Genomic DNA, 21,530 nt, shown 5'->3' on the forward strand with positions numbered 1-21,530 from the left:
AATACATGTAGGTCTTATAAGTTAGATATTTCATAAATTGTAAAAAGCGTGTGATAACATCCAATGCACACCGATTATGATTGTCATGGATTCTACTCCATGTTTAGAGCAAGATAGAGCCTTCATGTAATTATATGTGTTAATGTTTTTTGCATTGATGGTTTTTCTCTGTTCGATAGGTATTAGTTACATGTATGTGTTAATTTTTTTGCCTCGACTGTTTGTCTCTGTCAGATGAGTATTAGATATATTTTAATTTTTTTGCCTCGACTGTTTGTCTCTCTCCATTGGGTATTAGCTTCTTATCTCTGTTCTATAACAAAACAAGATTCTGAGAGTATTGCACACATCAAAACAAAGGAGCTTACTAGCTGTAAAAAGTCAAAAATGTGTTTTAATTTCTATTGAAAATCAATGGAGCAAAAATAAATACAGTATTCTTGATCTGTTACCCACCAAGATCAAGTAATTCAAAAATTAGTGCAGGCAACAATGGTGTTAAAAAAACTCCTTAATACGAACTTTTAATTATTGTGATTTAAAATATAATTCCGTCATTAGAAAATGATAGACTGATTGACAGAATCTAAACTGAAAAAAAAAATTCACACTCTGAGCTCAAAGTCAATTCTGTGAAGAACTAGGTTTCATTGAGAACCAATTTTCATGTTGTGAACAAAACATTAAATTTCCATTGAAACCATGGCCACTCTATCGAAATCTGTAAATTCAAAATTTCACAAAATAACAAAATTAAGACGAATAACAAAAATTTATAAATAATTCTAAGCCCATAAATATCACTCAAAAGTGCCTACCTTCTGAGCTTACTTATCCCTGTAAAAGCATTCCACCATATTTTCAAAATAATGCTATCATTTCATCATTGACAAACAAATAAAGAGATATATATGGCGACCCAACAGAATAATTTACCACACTTACTTAGTCTCTACAATTTAGATAAAATGTTGAGACCTCAGATATGTGAAATGTGTTTTTGAAATAAGATAAATAGAAGGTTTTCTTTAAAAAAAGCCATTTGTCCTCAGATAAGATGTGAATTGAATGGCCTCAAGTTGTAACAGATATTTTAAAACATTTGGAAACTGATCGCCATAACCTCCCCTCCTCCCATTATGTAGAATGGTTAAATAGTAAGATTTTTTTTTTAGTTATACAGATTCTTGGTGATAATGCAGCTTTAAAACCTTTCCAGAAAATTTGCAATTGAAAACCAAAATTTCAAATTTATGGACTCTTCCATATTACAAATAAAACTTATGTTGATGTTTTGCTGAACACATTAACTACATTGACATTCACCTGCACAGGTGTTTAAATTAGTGACCAGTGATCCACATGTAGAAGCCATGGACTTCCATTTACTTTGATCCTGGATCATCAACCTTTGACACTCAATTGAGGACTTACTGTGAAAGTACTTTAATTCGTGAGTACCAATTTTCATGGAATAGGGAAAAAACACAAGTTTGTGGATTCTTGAATTCGTGGTTTTTACATTTTCATTATACATGTCAATGGAAATTTCCTTTTCGTTGGTAACAAATTTTGTGGTTTGGCCGATCCACAAAAACCAGGAAAATTCGTACCCCACGAACATAGTACTTTCATAGTATGACTTTTCTCAAGTGGACTATTCATTATAAACTTGGAAAAGTCCAGGACAGTTAATTTGAACTCCTTGTGTACCCCAAGGGTCATGCAGCTATATCACCTGATCACTATAAAACATAACTACAGTAGCTTGACCATTAATCAAATCCAGATCATTAATAAACAAAAATGCTTAACCATGGCAACCTAACTGATGTTGTTTACAACCTCGTATTTCATTGGACAAATATGACAGCAACCGTGAAATTAAAGGCTCAATAGAGGAATCAATGTTCGGAATATTTCAGCACATTTATCAGTCTTAATCAGATTTGGGTATCAACAAAGTGAGAGCATGCATCGCCTATCTTTTTCATAGATAATACTTGGTAAGCTTGTCACCAAGTAACATTATTACTCATAAGAACCAGGCAAAAAGCTGAAAAATCTTAACCATAAATGGAAAAAAGAATCAATAAGACAGTATTGTCTGACTTAAGGAATTCTTCTCGATTTGAAATGACCAAGAAAATTCAGGGTTTATTTAGTGTTTATTTGCAGTGTATTTCAATGAAATTATATGTGACATGGAAAATACAGTCTTTATTTCTGATTCTGATGATACAAATATAGTCAAATTGCAATGACAAAGTGATGGGTTATCATCCACTGCCTGAATCTTACAAATGGTGATACTAAACCTTGGACCAAATGCTGTTTATAGCTCTTCCAACCTTTCATAATGTAGAGAATTTCAAAAACTCTTTAACCGAATAGCAACAATTTAAAACATATCTCTCTTGGTAACTAAAAGACCCTCTAACCTTAAAGGATGTATAACAATAACCAGTTCACCTTACTGACCTTAGAATACCTACTGAGTACAAATATTAATACATTGTATTTTATGTTACTTTAAATGTACAATTGTGTTAAACCTTATTTCACAAAAGCAATCACTGGGTTTGAATAATTTGGTTTGTAGGTCAATTCTATCTCTAAATCTTCTTTGTATATACTAGTACACATGCAGTCTACACTTACGATTTATATAAAAAGTAAAATGGTTTCCTATGGTACATCAGTCAATTACACATGTACATGATGTTTTAGCGAACTTGGTTTATCTTTTTTAACTTAATAAAGCTTATTCATGTCCCAAAAGAAAAAGAGGCTAATAACATTGTTTTTCTTTTTACACTACATAGAATATTGAACATTAGTAATGTGACTTTTTTTCTCAAAATTGCACTTTTACTTATTTAAATGACAAATTTCCAATAATTAATACATAATTTTTTTTCCAATATACAGGAATAAAAATTTGAAAGTTGTAGAAAGAAAATCATTGAAAATTCTAAGTGTCAGGTTTTGCACTGTGACATAAAAATGAAGTCAATATTAAACTAAATGTTGCTTGCTGAGAAATCAGCTATTGGCCTATCAGATCTACTCTTATGACATTTATAATTTCATAAACTAGATGTCATAGACTGGTCCTCTTATATTTAAAACATTATATTAAAAATGAAGTAGCACACATTTTCTTTACATGATTTAATATTAACACCGATCTTTAATGATCAAGAAATAAAAGAATCTAATTAAGTACTAAAATAAATTACAGCATGAAATTAAAGAGTAATCAAAGGAACCAAGGTTATAGCGGTAATCAAAAGAATGTAATCCAGGGACAAAGACCTGATATGGAAAACAGACATACACAACAAAGAACATAAAGTAACTAAAACCATACATACAAAGTAGCAAAAGTAAATGAGCAACTGGGACTCCACTAAAAACTGGGAGCATGGACCAGGTGCACCGGTAGGGTAAGTGTCCTTAACATAGTTATTCTATGCTTTGTTTTTCTCTAGAATTTCATTACCTAATATGACAACAAGCAAACAGTACTAAAGACGTGAATAGAATCAAATTGAATCAATATCTTCTACAGTTCCAATTACATGGTGATTAATTCCCAGAACTGAAGTCCTAACTCAGGGAAAACTGTTATTGGTTCTATAGACCATGATGACAGCATCTACATGCTGTTAATCTCTCTGTGACAAATTGTGTCCAAAAATACCACCCTCAAAGATTACAGGCGTATATCCTTAATCAGCAGTATATGTAAAAAAGTCAATCTCTGTGAAAATATAATAAGATAGAACAAGACAGTCTGACATCGACATTTCTTAGGGATATGAAATAATTTAATGGTAATAGAGAAGTATACTAGTTAGGAGTTTTAGAATCTCCATTTCCCATCCCCTGAGGTTACTCTGTCCAAAGTAAAGGAAAAACTTAATTATAACTTCATTGGAAAAAAAAGATTTTACAAAATTCAGAGGATACATCATTCTATTGAAAACTTTAAATCAGTGATTTGAAAGTTGAATTCCGTAATGTGATATCTTCATTTTCCTGAAGAACATCCTTGATCACTAGAGCTGTTAAGTGCATGAATTATAAAATATTATTTCGATAAATGTGCTTTCTAAAATTAAAGTAATAAACAGTAAATTGCTGTAAGTACATCAAATTTTATTTTTTACCCCAGCAATTTAATTTTTGCAGTAGACAGTACAAAAAAATTAAATCATTGTGAAAAAAAAATGAACATTTGGCAAAACACACCAGCATTATTCTTATAAAATCAAGTTTGGTCTGGGGCCGGTTTCATAAAAAATCTCAAATTAAGATTTCCCTCAAATCCTTCCTCAACTCAAATTTCAACCAATCTAATCGCTTGAAATTGAAGATTTGAGGAAAACTCAAGGATTAGAGGAATATCTCAATTTGGGAATTTTTTATGAAACCTGGTCTGTTATAAATAATATACCACAATACCAAACTATAAAAACAGTACACATCATATAAATAGTAAAATGTAGCACAAAATTGATCCATGAAATATAATAACAAAACAAAATAAATGTCAAACTTACCTCAACTTCTTATGTAAGGTCCTGTTGGAATTCCCTCTCTACAAACACCGCTATTTCTATCGTCAACTCCGTGATTACTTTATACCCCGTCACGTCCGTTTTGGCAAAACTTCCGAAAAACTGAAAAGATCAAGCCATTTCATAAATAGTTTAATTATCTTTTTTCCTGATAGTACCTGAAAGTGACTGATCTCACAAGGTTGTACAAATTGTGTAATATGATGGTACTATTTTTTCCTATTGATACCCTTCATAACACTAAAGATCCTGGAGATCAGCATACCAAGGCCTAAAAGAACAAGGATCCATATAAAATATTTTATAGCAAATTTGGAATAAACCTGACAACCTACTGTTCTCAAAGCACTTCCCACCAAATAGATAGAATGACTGACGCACTGTGCCATATAAATTTCTGTCAAAAATCTCCGGCTAAAAAAAATTAATGAACTTATATACTAATTCAATGGCATGTTAGCCAAATTTTGCTAACATATCAGTATTTCCACTAGCCATGGCTGTTAGGCTGCTGGTCAATATTGAAGACTGCTTTGACTGAGCAAGCCTACAGAAAAGTGTGTCACCAAAAACGGTATACATAACCCAGACACTGAGCCAACCTACCATTATGCAATCTCTTCTATGACATATCAAGTGGAAAGTAGTGAATATCAATTCTGATGTCCTTTATATGGCCACACCAAGGACAGAATTAATGACCTGCAACATGGGACTACCTAAGCAGTACCACAGAGCTGGTAATCAAGGTTAAGTTTGAACATTCACTAATGTTGTAAGGTATCCCACATTTTTGTCAACATTTATAGCATGACTTGCATCTTAAAATTTATAAAAATCAAAGGTTTTAACATGAATAAATGAACCTCAATACTGGACAATTATGACAAATTTACCTGACATTGTAAGATGTTATTGCAGGCATACTGAACATTTGTAAACTAAACACCAATCTTCACAAATCACTATTGACAGGTTATACTGTACAATGTGGTTTATATATGTTAGCAAAAACAAACTGTAAAGTGGGGAATTTTTGCTGAAGCCAAATTTCATGATTTGCTCTATAAATAAAGGTAATAAATTTTTCTCTACCTTTATTTTTCATGTCCACAGATACTTTCTACAGGAGCATCTGGACTGAAGCTTTTTTTAGTAATTCCGCTTGTGAATAAAAAAAATTAAACCTCATGAAATTTTCCCACGATACAGTATTTGAACAAAATTCATCGTTAGTGTTAAAACTGAAACTTATTTCCCTAAGCAGTAAACTGGGAAAAATATTGAACAAGGATATGCAATATGCATGCTTCAACCATTAAAGAAACGTATAGACTTAATACAGAGAGTGAAGTATTTACATTTATTATACAAATATTTTCATACTTGATGTAAAAAATGGGTTGAAAGTCCTAAAGCTATTCACTATTAAACTGATAGAACAATTTCAGCAGAGCATGAACAACATGTTTTTACACTAATATGTACTTTAAAAAGAAACCACTTTTTAATGTAAGATGTTATTGAAAAATTTTAAAAAGAAACCACTTTTTAATGACAAAAATACATTTAACTGCAATTTTTTAAGCATCAAATAAAATAAATATCAAAAGTTTTAAAATTACTTGAACTTACACAATTTGGTATTACTGTATTAAAGAACACACTAGAACAATCTAGAAGGTTTATGATGAAATGAATTAGTAAATCCAAAACACCAGTCAACCAATAATTTACAAGAACATAAGATGTCAGGATACTTCTCCCATTAAAATCTTACCACAAAAACACTTGCTTTTATTGACTACTGACTCACATGTAACACTATCAACAAATCCTACATGTGACAGATGTATTCTATTTATAGAAGGTATTTCCCCTTTTATCATTAAAATAGTAACAGGTCAAATCCAGATTATAGTAATCATGAATAATTTCATTAAGAAATCCTCAATTACATTCAGGTGATTTAGTAAGAATGTATAGGCTCATATTACATAACCATTTCTACAATTACATAAAATTATCTTATTTTTTATACAATGTGCAAATTTATGTAAATCCTTTGTGTGCTAAATTAACTGTTTTGCAAACAGTCAAAATTTGAAGACCACAGTTGTTTACAGTAGGTCCCACCATTTTTTGCTATCATGAAATTAGCCCCGGAATTTTTGGAAATATAAAAAATCAAATATTACAAGAGGAAGAGATATGCCTTTTCCTGTTTTCTGTATAGCATGTCCTGCATTCCCATTTCAGGAAAATTTAGAGCTTGCCTTTTCTATACCCTCCTTTTTCAAATGGCAGTACATATTGATCAAGATGTCAGTCTGTCTGTCCATCAGTTTATCTATTTGTCTTTCCCCACTCCTTTCAAACCCCAAAATTGACTTTGATGAAACTTATATAAAAATTCTTTATCATATGATAACATACTGCACAACCTATTTTTGTTTTTTTATCTGAATGTTTTTTTGGGGTTTCTTATATGGTTTTCAGGAAGGTAAGTGGTGAAGGGTATCACCAAATGAGCTTTGCTCATAGTTTTTCTAGTTACCGGTATTTCAAATTTCATCATAGCCCTTCATAAAGATCAAAAGGTAGTTCCCTAACAAGCAAAATTCATTAAAAATTAAACTGAAGTTATCTTAAGAGCAAAATTTATAAAAATTAAATTGAAGTTCTCTTACATGTAAAATTCATAAAAATGAAATGCTAGTTCCCTTACATGTAAAATTAATGAAAGAGTAATCAAGGGAACCAAGGTTATAGCAGTAATCAAAAGAATGTAATCCAGGGACAAAGACCAAACATGGAAAACAGTCATACACAACAAAAAACATAAAGTAACTAAAATCATACAAACAGAGTAACAAAAGCAAATGAGCAACTCACACTCCACTAAAAACTGGGAACATGGACCAAGTGCACCGATAGGGTGAGCATCTCTGCTTTTCTAGAAACATCTGATGAGCTGCTCATAAAAAGTCAAGTCTGGGATAGACGAAAGAGGAAAGGAAAAATACCACACATTGAACAAATTAGTTTTCATGGCGCAGATGGACACACCGTAACGATCTACAAGTTCATGATGACGACCATAAAACTTTTGTAGTGATGACTTCAATCTTGTAGCAATATAACCCTGCTCCAGCAGCCTATTTGTTAGAATTCTAGCGTGATACAAAAAGTCTGCGTAGTCTCGGCAAGCTCTGGCATAATGTATGAGTTGTGATATGAACACTCCATGCACAGGTGCTGAAGGGATGTTGCCACAGATGAAAGGAAAGTTGACAATTCTGAATGAAAAGTCATCTTGTTTGTTGTAAAGTTCGGTCAATAATTTTCATTTACCATCGATTTCTAAGTGTAGGTCAAGATATGAGGCTGACTTCACAGTGCCTATAGTATCCTTTATCTCAAGTTCTTTGTGGTAGATGAAAATCAACAACATTGTCTATCTGTCTACAACTAATTTTTGAGACTTTCCAGGTGGATACATGTAAATGTACACTAGTATCTTTTACATTTCATATATTCATTTTTTATTTCTTGAGATCTTGAGAAAAAAAATGTTCTAAGGTCTAAAAGAACATTCAAATATACTGGTTTGATCAGCAAATTTTAGAAAGACTGTGATAGCCAAAAATAAGTGACCGATAAATGGAAGACTGTGTGAACTGTCATTTTGTTTGACATCACATGATCTATATACTGAAAGACCATGAACTGTTTTCAGTGCACATGTACTAAAACTGCATCAATCTAGGTTAACATTTTTATATTGTATTGGTGCTCCAATAGTATCACTTCATATTTTACTGTCACATTAAAAAATAAAAATAAAAAAAAAACACAGTAAAATGATTCATGCACATTTTGGGGCATCCAATGATTTAGCTGCTTTATTAAACACTTTTACAAGTATAAAACCAAAAATAATTCTTGGCCAGGCCTTAATCAAAATTTTGGTTTTTTTTTGCCCTATACCTACCTACAAAAAATGACACTAACCAACAAATTTAATCAAATCTTTCAGCAAAACATTTTTTCATCTTTGAAAGTAGAAAAACACGGATATTGATAGTTTTAAATCCAAATTTCAGATTCTGAATTGTAAAATAAAAGTATATCCTTACCTACAGAACCTACCCACATCGTTTATTTTTAATCAGTTAAGAGCAAACAAAAAATATTTCATTTTAGGCCCCATTGTCTTATAAGTTTTGAAATTTTAGGTTTCTGTGGACACACTTCAAAGAAATATTAACATTTTCAAGGTCTCAATTAATAGCTTGATGAAATCAACCAGAACATTGGTTCCACTGGACAAAAAAATAAAATCATGATACCAGCACTACATGCTCTGAACTTCTACTTTACAATGAGTCATGAGTCAATTTACAAAGCCAAATAAGGAAACATCTCTCTATACCCTTACTGACAGTGCTAAAACATCTTCCATTAGATGAACTCAAACCTGTATAAAAAGCATGGTGCTATACCAGAATATAGAAATAGGCAGATGTTTTGGAGTCTTACTCATAATGTACAGCTCAGAGTCAACACCACAATACAAACTGATAGTTAGTAAAGAATCTGAATAATGACTACATCTGGCCATTCTAAAAATAAAAACAATCATAATCGGTGTTGAGTGTCAATGTCTGAAAATGGACAAAACAAGATTTAAAATAAAATACAAACAAAATCATACACCAATGTTGGTTAATTATAAAATAGCATCATCATACAGGATCAAGAAACTGTTCTTACTATAAAATAAACCTTGTGTTTTATACAATCAATGAGTATATTTTATAGTATTGCATGTTCGTAGAGTGCATGAATTTCCACAATTCTAAATCTGTTTTAAATCCCGACTGAACTCTAGAATGAACTTAGCAGAGAACTATAAAACAAATTTCGCAAAAGTCTTTTATACTTGTAGAAAATGTCCAGAAATTACAGAAGAAGAAAAAAAGCATTTTGCAGGTTGTTTCTTAAGGGCAAAAATTAAAATGTAAATTTCTACATCTGATGAAAAGCTGAAAATCAGTACATTTTGCAAGAATTTTGCAAATTCTAATTGTTATCCATAGATAAGATCTTTGATTATAATCGTTTTATGAAAAAGAAACCACTATAAACATATTACTACACACATACCTTACAAGTGTAAAAACATAATCAACTGGATCAAGTGTCCCCCGGAACATGTATTAAATGCACCGATAAATGCATAGCAATGCATGAACACATAAATGTTTGTTGTTTTACAACCAAATTGTTCCCTTCAAACAAGGTTGTGCCCTTGTAAAATGTAAATTTTTGTTTACATAATTTGGATTGAAATTTCAAGTGACAACAGACTAGTAATATCAAACAAGTTAAACTGAAATACCAAGCAATTTTTGACATGATGTAATAAGAGGGTGGTTTTACTAAATAAAGTAGAGTGCCCCAAACATGTAGCTTTGCTGCAAACATTACAGAATGAACTAGAAATGTTAAAATATGTATGTTTTTGGAAAAAAAAAAAATGAATATACATAGACACCTCTGAATACAAATGTATATCCCCTTGAAAATCAGGCACAAATTACATTAAATGTTTACTTGGAATGAAAGGTGTGTCATGATGCAATATTTGGAATTACTGATATAATTTTTTTCTCGGTTTGCTAATGTTCAACATAAATGTCCATGATAAAAGTGTAACCAAGTACAGGAAATTAACACCCAAATAAAAGTAACCCAGCAGTATAAAACATAGAACAAAAATATTTCAACAGACAAACAGACAATTGGATTTCCATAACAAAAACTGTCTATTTAAAAACATGTTCAGCTACTAGCCTGAATTAAATGTCAACAACTCTTCTCTACAAGTCAGTAAATTTCCATTGAATGTTCACAAGCATGAATCAATTTTGACTAGACTTAGAGCACAGGGCTAGTGGCTGAAGGCACAGACTGCAAAATCAACAATAAAAAAACAAAAACACGCTACATACAGTGCATGGTTCTGTCCTGATATATCTTGTTATACTACTGTTGATTACATCCTGTTTTTATGATAAAGCATTTTAATATCAATTAAAACCGCAGTGTTCTTTAAAGGCTTATAAACATATATATAATGTAGCAATGCTGTAAATTCAGCAATGAGCTAGCTGAAATTCCTTTTCCTTAAGATGCACCTAGAGGTAATGTAATATAATTTTATAGCCTGTGCTATGCCAGTAAGAACTTTGCTGTTTGCTTATAGCACAAAAAGAAAGTTTCAGCCACACAGGCAAGGACAAGTGCATTGTTAGGTTAGGCATACCCCATCTCAAACAAGAAGTCAGTCTTTGACATCTAAATTTCAGACAAGCCCTTACTATTAATCTGAAAGAATTTTATACAGATTACACTGGCTTGGAGGCAAAATTTCTACAAGCCCAATCATCGGGACGGAATTCAGACGGAGGTAATTCCAACATAACCCCTACTTGCTGAGTTGGTAAATAGTATACATGAAACTGCATCAAGGTCTCATACAGAAACAGGCTTTAGAATCATAGAACCGCAATGGCTGTTTTGCTAGTTGATACAAATTAATCAAATCTATGCTTTAGATACATGTAAACAATGTATCACTAGTACAGGCTGAGGTTGTACAAAGCTAACCAGTCCTCATTCTTACCAAGTCAACTCCCTATCTGTTATACATGTTTATGATGATGAAGTACTTATAAAACACATATATATCGCATGTCGGTACAAGTATACAAAAATGACAAAACCAAGGAAATGATCATCTCATCCATTTCAATATATCATATCCTGTTTGCAATTCAAGTATTTGTGAATTTTACACAATAAAAATCACAACATTCAAAGGTCACGTGCACTTTTAGATCCACACCCCTCAATCAATTTGGATTTAAACCAGTGCAAAATGGTACTTGCTAAGAAGATTATATGGTTTGATAAATTATTAGGGAAATGCTGCCAAAATACATAAACACAATTTCTATTGTATCTTTTCTCATTAAATTGTATAGTGTTTCAACACAATGATCAGCTGTATGTGAAGAAAATTGAATATATGTATGAATTACTTTTGACATTTTCTATACACAAATCTAATTTTTCACACCTTATCCATATTGAATGTTCAAGGAGAAAATTTAATGTTAAGGAATCTACTTCTGAAAGTTAAAGTTACACCCAGTTTTTACATACCTCCCTTTCCCTTATTAATGACTAGATGCAACAAGAGGCTCCCAGGAGCCTGAATCGCCCACCTGGTGGAATTTTGCCTTTCAAAAGCAATAAATTTAACAAGAAGTTGTCCAACAATTTTGACTCAGAAAGTCTTTGGTAGGACTTATCATGAGGATCAATTCAACAATTGAAAGTTTCTTTTAATCTATCACTGTTTTCAAGATACTGACTGAAAACTGTTTAAAAAGAAGTCATTTTCCCCTATCAAGGGCAATAACTCTTACAAGGTGTCAGGTCTCACTAACCACTTCCGGTTCAACTGGTCACCCCCACTTATATAGTACCAAAAACACACTGAACCTAGAAATATGCATTGTAAGTGCATTATTTATGTGTATTCTGATCAAAAGTAGTTAAAATAAAGCTGAGAATGTGTACTTTAAAATCATATTTGTAATTTACTACAAAAGTGTATGAATATTGTTTACATGTGTGTGTTATTTGACTCCATGCTGTCAGTTAGCAGAAAAGGTAAAAATGTGGATTTTCAGTATTTTTTATTCAAGTAAATTTTGTGAAAAATTTCTAAGGTCATTGTACCATTAAAATAATGATTTTGAATGCCTTCTTTTCCAAGCTTCGCAATGGTATGCAACTTTCAGATGTCATTCGTCCTGGGAATTCATTGAAACATTAAAAATTACTTGTTTAACATGTAAAGTAATAGAAACTTTAGAAGTGGTGAGTGAGACCTCATCTGACAACTTTTAGTCCTAATAATAAGGATCATTTCAGCTATTGAAAGAATTTGGCTAAACCTAACGGTTTTGGAGATATATGGAAAAAACACCTGTCTGACCCCCACACTGCATGTACTATTTTTAGTAATGGTTTTTGACGGATCAAAAATCCCCACACTACTTCTATGCAGGATACCCCAAGGAACATTTGTACCAACTTTGGTTCCAATTGATAAAATTGTGCAGAGGAGAAGATTTTTGAAAGAAATAACATTAAATATAGCAAAAATCATTGAAAAAGGGCAATATCTCCAACATGACTCAACAGTTTAAAACCAAAATTTGACCATAGATAGATCTCATCATGCTGAACACTTTTATCCGATGTCAGAATTGAGCTAAACCTAACAGTTTTGGAGATATATACAAAAATCTGACGTCTGACCCATATGTTCTATTTTTAGTAATGGCAGTCATGTTTTTCAAAGAATAAAAAATCCCCACATCAGTTCTATACAGGATACCCCAAAGAACATTCATACCAAGTTTAGTTTCAATTGGTCAAGTAGTGTCAGAGGAGAAGATTTTTGAAAGAAATAACATTAAAAATAGCAAAAATTGTTGAAAAAGGGCAATAACTCCATGGCTTAAAGGATTAAAACGAAAATTTGACCAGAGATAGATCTGAACACTTTTGTTTATGTCAGAATTTAGTTAAACTGAACGGTTTTTGAGATATATATGAAAATCTACTATCTGACCCCTATGTTCTATTTTTAGTAACGGCAGCCATGTTTTTTGACAAATCAAAAATCCCCACACCAATTCTATGCAGGATACCCCAAGGAACATTTAATCCAAGTTTGGTTCTAATCAGTCAAGTATTTTCAGAGGAGAAGAGTTTTGTATAATTGTTAACAATGACGACGGATGATGACAGACGGCAAGTGATGGCAATAGCTCACGTGGCCTTTGGAAAGAATAAGAAAATAATTTTGCAAATCAAATTCACTTATAAAGCTCTATGAAGTAAATATATGAAGCTTACAAAGGTAAACTAGAGGGTCTAGAGAGCCTGAATCGCTCACTTGGTCAAAAATAGTCTTAATAGCTTTCTAAAGCTGGACTGTTGACCTTATTGTACTATTGTAACAAGAATCATTTAATCAATACAAATCTCTAATTGTCATTTTTTCTCTTCAAGGGCAATAAATCAAACAATGAGCAACAGATCTTTATGAAAATTTCAGCATAAGTCAGTCTCACCATGCTGATCAATGCCCCCCCCCCAAGAAAATCAGGCTAAACCCTTTGGTTTTCAAGTTATTTCAACTAGTCATCAATTTCAATTAGTGGTGTTCATGTTTTTGACAGATATCCTAACAAACATTAATGCAATGTTTCGTTAAAAGAGGAGATTTAAAACAAAAATCTATTTCAGAACCCATTACTCCTTCATTTATAAAATAATTTTACTCCCTACCAGATTTTAGCAAAACCAAACTGTTTTTGAGTTATTTGCAGAATTCTGAAATTAAACTCCTATTGTCTATTTTTAGTAACAGTGGCCATATTTTTCACAACATCAGGAATCCATTACTCATTCATTTGTTAACAGATCTTTCTGAAAATTTTGGCATAGGTCCATCCCATCATGCTGAACAATTTTACCTAGACCATATTTTAGCTAAACCCAACTGTTTTTGAGTTCTTTGCATAATTCTACAATTTGACCCCTATGGTCTATTTTGTAGTAACGGTGACCATGTTTTTTTGCCAGATAAAAAATCCCCTAAGGAACATTCATAAAAAGTTTAGTTACTTAAGAAATAATTTGTGGAGGGGGTAGATTTGAGCTGTCGCTCGGTGTTAAAAAATTGAATATAAATGCTGCACCCATGTTAAAATGAGTACAAATCTACCACTGGAAGATATGATTTCTTTTCTAATATGACAAATACGGTAATTTTTGTGACAAAAATTTTCGTAACCATACCCAAAATAAAAGCTGTTCCGTTTAACCTCCCCCGTATAGAAGTTGGATTAAATTTGTATATTTATATCATTGTATGTGTTAAATATGTATATTTATATAATTGATATCAAATAGATAACCTCTCAGCCGTTAAATCATCGTGAAAACATTTTTAAATGAGTGTTTTGTCTCAAAGCGACAGTGAAAGAAAAGAGACAGTTGCTAAAGGTGGGGTTATACCAACATATACTGTTTGACGATATGAAGACCTCATATTAGAAATTCTATTGTGTAGTTTCAGAGGAGAAGATGTTTGAAAAAGTTTACGGTCAACGAGGACAGACAACAACAACAGACGACGGACACATAGTGCAGTGTAAAAAACTTAATTTTTGGTCAACATAGACCCACCATAATTTTATGTAGACCACACTGTAGATTTCAAAGGAAATTTAGCCAATTTCTTCATAAACCTGCTTGATTATATATAGACTCGGTATGTAGGTATACTGCTAATTTCTTTCACTGATAGTGATGGCAATAGCTCACATGGCCTTTCTGCCAGGAGAGCTAAAAAACAGTACAAGCAAAAAAGAAATCTGTAATATCCCCTCTTGCAATCATGATATAAAGTCCTCAGTAAACAGAAGTTGTTGGGGAATTTTTCTGAAAATGAATCCCACCATATGGTATTCTTACAGGAAGAATGTGTTAAAATTTCAAGCCGCTGTGAGTAGTTGCTGAGAAAACTGACGGAAACAAGATTGCTATAACTCCAGTAAAATTTGTCAACTACATACAGTGACTAACAATCCTACAAACTTTGAACACATTTCGTTGAGTGGTTACTGAGGAGTCTCATCCACTAAATTTGCCTATAGTATAATAAAAGTATGTATAAATTCAACAAAGTCCAATAACTTATGTCAAATTTGTTGAATTAAAATGGCGACAAAAAATGATCAACTACATATGGTGACTAACAAACCTACAAACTTTGAACATCCATACAGCGGATTCAGAGGATTTGTGTCCACAAAGTGTCCCTATAGTGTAGTATGGACCAATCCAATAGAGTCCCATAACTCTGGTAAAATTTATCAAATCAAAATGGTGACACAATATGATCAACTACAAATATTGACTAAAATCCCACAAAATTTGAACAAAAATCCATAAAGTGGTTCCTGAGGAGTTGGGTCTATGCATGTATGTAACATCACATAACTTTAAAACAAAAAGTGTTGATGAATGATGCCTGTACGTGTTTACATTTCCTTACCACTCCCCACTTCTCCTGGGTGCCTTCTGAAAGAAGTCACTCTGAAGTAGCTTGAGCCCTGAGACTTATCAACATAAATTTTTTATTTGTCTGACAGAATGGCATAATTTGACTCCCTCCCCATATAGTTGACAAAAAATGTAAACAGTTCTGCTAAATTGAACAATTTTTTGTCTGACATTACCTTTGGTCAGACACATTTCATCATGACTATAAAAGACAGTTCAATTAACTACATGTATTTAGAGTCATGGACACAGTTCAAGTTAACACTGTACACCGAGAGAAAAACAAGTGACATGTACATAGTGTTAAAATAGACAGTCTACAAGCTTGTGACTATAGAAACATAGCTATGTAAACCTGTACAAAACTGTGATTATAAATCACAAAATATTGATAAAATAAATAACAAGACTAACTTACCCTAAAAACGGTTTCTTGGTTCAAGGCTGTATAGTTAGCTTAAACAGATCGTCTTTCCTTTAAACAAATAAAGTAATCCAAAGTCGTCAAAATCTCATTCACTTACATGTAAAATCCTGTAAAATAAATAAATTTTTATTTAACCATGGTAAGTTATTGAGGGGAAACCAGAAGTTATACTGCATACATTACATGTTCATTTAAAATACAAGCTTTGTTAAAAAGGCTAGATTATGAATTCAGTGATAGGGAGGGGGAGGCTTTTCATCCAACTAGCAATTGATAAAAATTCATATCATACTGATTAATAGGTTAAGTAGATGTGAGATTGCATACAATTACAACTGAAGAATTATAAATAAGATATACATGTATACATTTTCTTCTCTTGAGAACTTTCTAACCTTTAAAATTAATGTCTTGGTAGTCAATGCACATGTTGTAAGAAACCCTGAGAACAAGGGATTTCAGGGGATTACTCTTTAATGCATGCAGTTAGCAGAGTATTGCCTGCAGAGAGTAATGGTCAAATTCAATGTCAAATCTACTCATCTAAGACATATTTTGTGCGCATATAGATCTAAATTTATTCATAAACAATTTCCAAATTACAAGTAAAATTCAAGGAATAGAAAAACAAGAGACTCCTAGCAGCCTGAATTGCTCACCTTGTTAAATTTTTGCCTGTTCAAGGGTAGGATCCCAGCACCCTGAACTGCTCACCAAGTTAAATTTTGCCTTTTGAGGCTAATAAATTAAACAAAAAATTTGTCCAACAATTTTGACTCAAGAAGACTTTGGTAGGACTGATGATTAGGATCAGTTCAGCAACTGAAAGTTTCTATCTACCATAGTTTTCATGACATTGGCTGAAAACTGTAAAAACAATCCTAATTTTTCCCCTTCAAGGGCAAGGGATTATGTTCTATTTTTAGTAACTACTGCTATGTTTTTCAACAGATTAAAAACCTCACATCAGTTCCATGCAGGATTTCCCAAGGAACATTCATACAAATTTTGATTCCAATTGGTCAAGTAATGTCAGAGGAGAAAATTTTTGAAAAAAATAACATTAAAAATAGCAAAAAACTTTGTAAAATGGCAATAACTAACATGGCTAAATGGATTAAATCAAAACTTTGACCACAGATAGAACTCATCATGCTGAACACTATTATCCAGTCAGAACTTGGCTAAACTCAACAGTTTTGGAAATATATGCAAAAAAATACTGTCTGACCCCTGTTCTATTTTAGTAAGGGTGGCCATGTTTTTCGTATGATAAAAAATCCCCACATCAGTTCTATGCAGGATACCCCAAGGAACATTGATACCACGTCAGGTTCCAATTGGTCAAGTAGTGTCAAAGGAGAAGATTTTTGAAAGAAATGACATTAAAAATAGCAAAAAAATGTTGAAAAAAAGGGAAATAACTACAACATGGCTTATCAGATAATAACCAAAGTTTAAACCACAAATAAATCTCATTATGCTGAATACCTTCACTCTATATCAGAATTTGGCTTAAGTGCACGGTTTTGGAAATTCATGTATATGCGAAAAACAACTGACTGACCCCTGTGTTCTATTTTTAATAACGGCCGCCATGTTTTTCGACCAATCAAAAACCCCCAATCAGTTCTATGCACGATAGCCTAAGGAGCATCCATACTTAGTATGGTTCCAATTAGTCTAGTAGTGTCAAGTGGAGAAGAGTTTTGAAAAACGACAACGACAACAAACACCAAGGGATGGCAATAGCTCATGAACTGACATAGTGTGAATGTTCTTTAGGGTATTCTGCATAGAATTGATGTGGGGATTTTAGGTCAGTCGAAAAACATGGCTAATCATGTAAAATATAATAAAAAATCTCTTAAATTTTTATCAATTTTTTTCAGCAGTATCAGTGGAATTGGGGATAAGAACAAGGGATGGACTAGCAGATGAATAGACAGAAGGACACCATGATTACTATAAACCTTCCATTTTTTATGCAGGGTTATGCAGGGTAATAGTAATATGCAAATAACAGGTATGTGATTAAGTGGAATACACTGTATTACAAAATATCAATCCAGTTTAATGTAATTTACAAATAGCTCTGCCCCACAAAATCTAAACATGCATAATATACATTTTGGTTTATATTTATATTTGATGAAATTGTATTTGTTCCATTCTTACACCACAACAGTTTATTAGGCTAACATTGGCTTTAATCTTGATAAGGTACCAAATAGTTTTCATTGTATTTTGGGAAAAGGTCAACACAGGTGATGTATTCCAAATTTTATCACATAATAATATACATCTAAAATTAATACAATTCAAATTTAAACTCAGTCAAGGTTATAGAAACAGTTCAAATCAAGTGTCTACAATTACAAAAATACAAAGTAGTTTACTTTTTTATTTGAAAACAATTTTCAGGCCCTGGCGCCACAAAAATTAACAAATACTTAAGTCTGAGAATGTTCTCAACTTTCATGGTAAAGTTCTCCAATAAAAGTATTCCAAATGGATAACGTTACAAACAGTTAAGAATTTTCTCCTAGTTGAGTAATTTTTCAAGTTTTGTGATGCTGGGGCCTCATGATTACCATTGTTTCATTTTGTACACGTACATTTTGTACCTATTTTCAAGCATGATTCAAAACTCACAAAATAATTACCTTGATGACTTACATGTAAGTACTTCAAAACCATAATAGGTACATGTATATAAAAGTACCTTCACATATATTAACTTTTAAATAACTCCCCAGGGCCCTTTAGCATCACATTGCTCTGATACATGTACTATATTTTACCAGGATTCTCTCTGTAGAGCCCAATACAGATGTGATGCTATAATTTTTACATGCAAGATGCTATATTGCATTTTAAAATTCAGGTGTTACCAGGATGCTACATGAAGGGTTTTCCCTAATTTTGCTGGAACTGGCCAAAAATAGCTATGAACAGATCTAAACAAAATAATAATGCATACAGCAAAAAAAACTCAGTTTGAACAGGCCAAAAGTGTGCATGAACCATGCAACTTGGCCTCCAGTTGCTTCTAAGGAAAACCCTGTACATGCATCTGTAAATCTGTATGGATGTATATTAATTTATCAAACTCTCAAAATTGTCAACTGGCATTCAGAACTGACTGCCAGGAAGAAATCTTACTTCAATGCCAAAGAGAAACCCTGTAATCCCTGACCACTAATAATTTCAAATCATGAAAAGCAAAAATTATACTGACCTAATAACACCTCTAGTATATAGCCCTATGAACCTATGCAGATAATCTCATCATTCACTTCAGAAAAAGCATTTGTATATAATACTTGAATACTATCTTAAATATGTATATGTACAGAGTCACGGAGATAAGTAACTTAGTTTCCTTATTTTAGTTTATACTCTTCATAGATAATGACAAAGTCATCTTAACATTAGTTAAGGTCAGGATAGTCTTAAACTAGATTTTTATCTGTTTGATCTTCAACGGCAATGTGTAAAATATGGGTAATGTTTAGGAATGGTTCCAGGTGCGACTATGGGTTATGTGGTTTAATAAATTGGCAAACTGTTAAAATATTATTCTTTGAATACATATGTTCATCTATTATCATATTGTCAAAACATATCGGGTACAAACTTCTTACAGGGCAACAATTAGAAATATAGCTGACCACTTAAGTCTCATGGAATTCTCGAAAGACTTGTACATTTGAATCCAATTTTACAGCAATGTTTTTTTTTCCTCCAAAAATAATCTTTCAATACTTTGCCTAATATCTAACAATGGGGTCTTGAAAGATTGATGGCAGTGTAAGAGGTTTGAATTTTACCATATCAATAATACATTAACTTGTTACATGTTCGTAAAAGTATGTAAAGTACTGAAATTACAAGTGCAAGAAGTTGTTACAGTGATGTAGGATTTTTGGGTCAACTTGACTTACCACGGGTAAGTGGCCTCCAAAAAATGACTCACCCAGTTTTTAAATTAACTTATATCTCTTTGAAAGTAACGTTTCAAAGACAAAATATGTGCCATATGATTTGGTAACAAGTGCAGAGAATGTGATGTATTTTCTCTTTTCTTCATCATAAATTTTCTCTTTCCTTTTTATCAAGTTTTGGTTTCTTAGGGGGGGGGGTGTGGGGGGGTTACCTCTTTTGAGGATGTGAACCCAAAAGTATGGAGATCCATTTTTATTCTGAATTTCCCACCATTCAACCATTTAGTATTGTATTTAAAAAACATTGCTGGACATAACTTTGATAAAAACTTGTATGGGAACTTTAACATTTTTATGCCATTTCACCCTTTAGTTTCCCCCTAATCAGACTCAGGTGCCCCCTTCTCCCCTCAATACATTTCATATTTATTTGCAAACAAATATATAATGATGAAAGAAACTATCAATCTGTTCAAAATTATGAATTTTGAAATCAGGATTTTCTTATTTTACTGTTTTCGGATCGACAATTATTGTTTTCGTATCACGATTGTTTCTGACTTCAATGGAAGAAAACAGATCTAAATACCAGCGCCGATAGGATCATGATGAATTAAAAATCAAGACAAAACAATCACGTTTTCCAAAGAATAAAACTTAAATTCTGCTCAAATAAATTCAGATTAATTGCCACAGGTCGGGAAAGTAAGGAGTCATTTTTAACACACCCAAACTTTAAAACTGATTTCCCCACGGGTAACCAAAGGCTCCAAAAGGACTTCCCGACCTGAAAATTCACTTACCACGGTAACAGGTAATGGAAATCCTAGAACACTGCGCTAGCAATATAAGCAACTTAATAATATGGGAATGGCTGCTAAACTGTGTTTTTTAAGCTTTGAAATAGGGAAATACAATCATGCAGCTTGAAGTTGGAAACAAACTAAGAAAGTGTCTATATGACAAAAGATACATGCACAATACATGTACATTTGTATGTATCACCTATATTTTTATATTGTATAACATCAATGCTTACATGTACATGTAGGTTTACCATGTACACTGTAAGTCGATGTGAGACTGCAGTGAAATTCATACACATAGAACAATGCACCATATGACAACCTCTGATCCCAAGTGCTGATCCAGTAATTTATAAAGGGGGAGGTTCCAGGCTAATATTTGCATTTTTTGCACAAATTTTCACAAAATTAACACAATTTGTAAACAAAAAGGGCAGGGACGAACTCCCAGAACTACCCTCCCTTTTGATTAATCACTGCATCTAAATACTGAGGCAGAAAAAGCTACCTGCTGAACCTTATCCTGTAAGAACTGATACCAGGA

The 21,530-nt window shown here is 32.4% G+C and overlaps 1 protein-coding gene across 11 annotated transcripts in view; it reads right to left on the minus strand.

Annotated features, from left to right (window-relative positions):
* The window catches only part of LOC148599361 (band 3 anion transport protein-like), a 74,044-nt gene that overhangs the window by 48,930 nt on the left and 3,584 nt on the right, over nt 1–21,530 (minus strand). For 6 of the 11 annotated variants that reach the window (XM_088559516.1, XM_088559518.1, XM_088559507.1 and 3 more), the window contains exons 2-3: nt 16,225–16,340; nt 4,569–4,688 (exon numbers count right to left, since the gene is read on the minus strand). The gene's annotated coding sequence lies outside the window, so the exon portion shown is untranslated. Of the gene's footprint in view, nt 1–4,568; nt 4,689–6,221; nt 6,407–9,755; nt 9,893–10,603; nt 10,655–16,224; nt 16,341–21,530 lie in introns of those variants that run through there. The other 5 variants (XM_088559517.1, XM_088559510.1, XM_088559509.1 and 2 more) reach the window with 4 other exon arrangements.

The sequence above is a fragment of the Perna viridis genome, chromosome 13 (genome assembly GCF_037379345.1).
Source record: "Perna viridis isolate PV_CMFRI_1.1 ecotype Kerala chromosome 13, ASM3737934v1, whole genome shotgun sequence".
Lineage (NCBI taxonomy): Eukaryota > Metazoa > Mollusca > Bivalvia > Mytilida > Mytilidae > Perna > Perna viridis.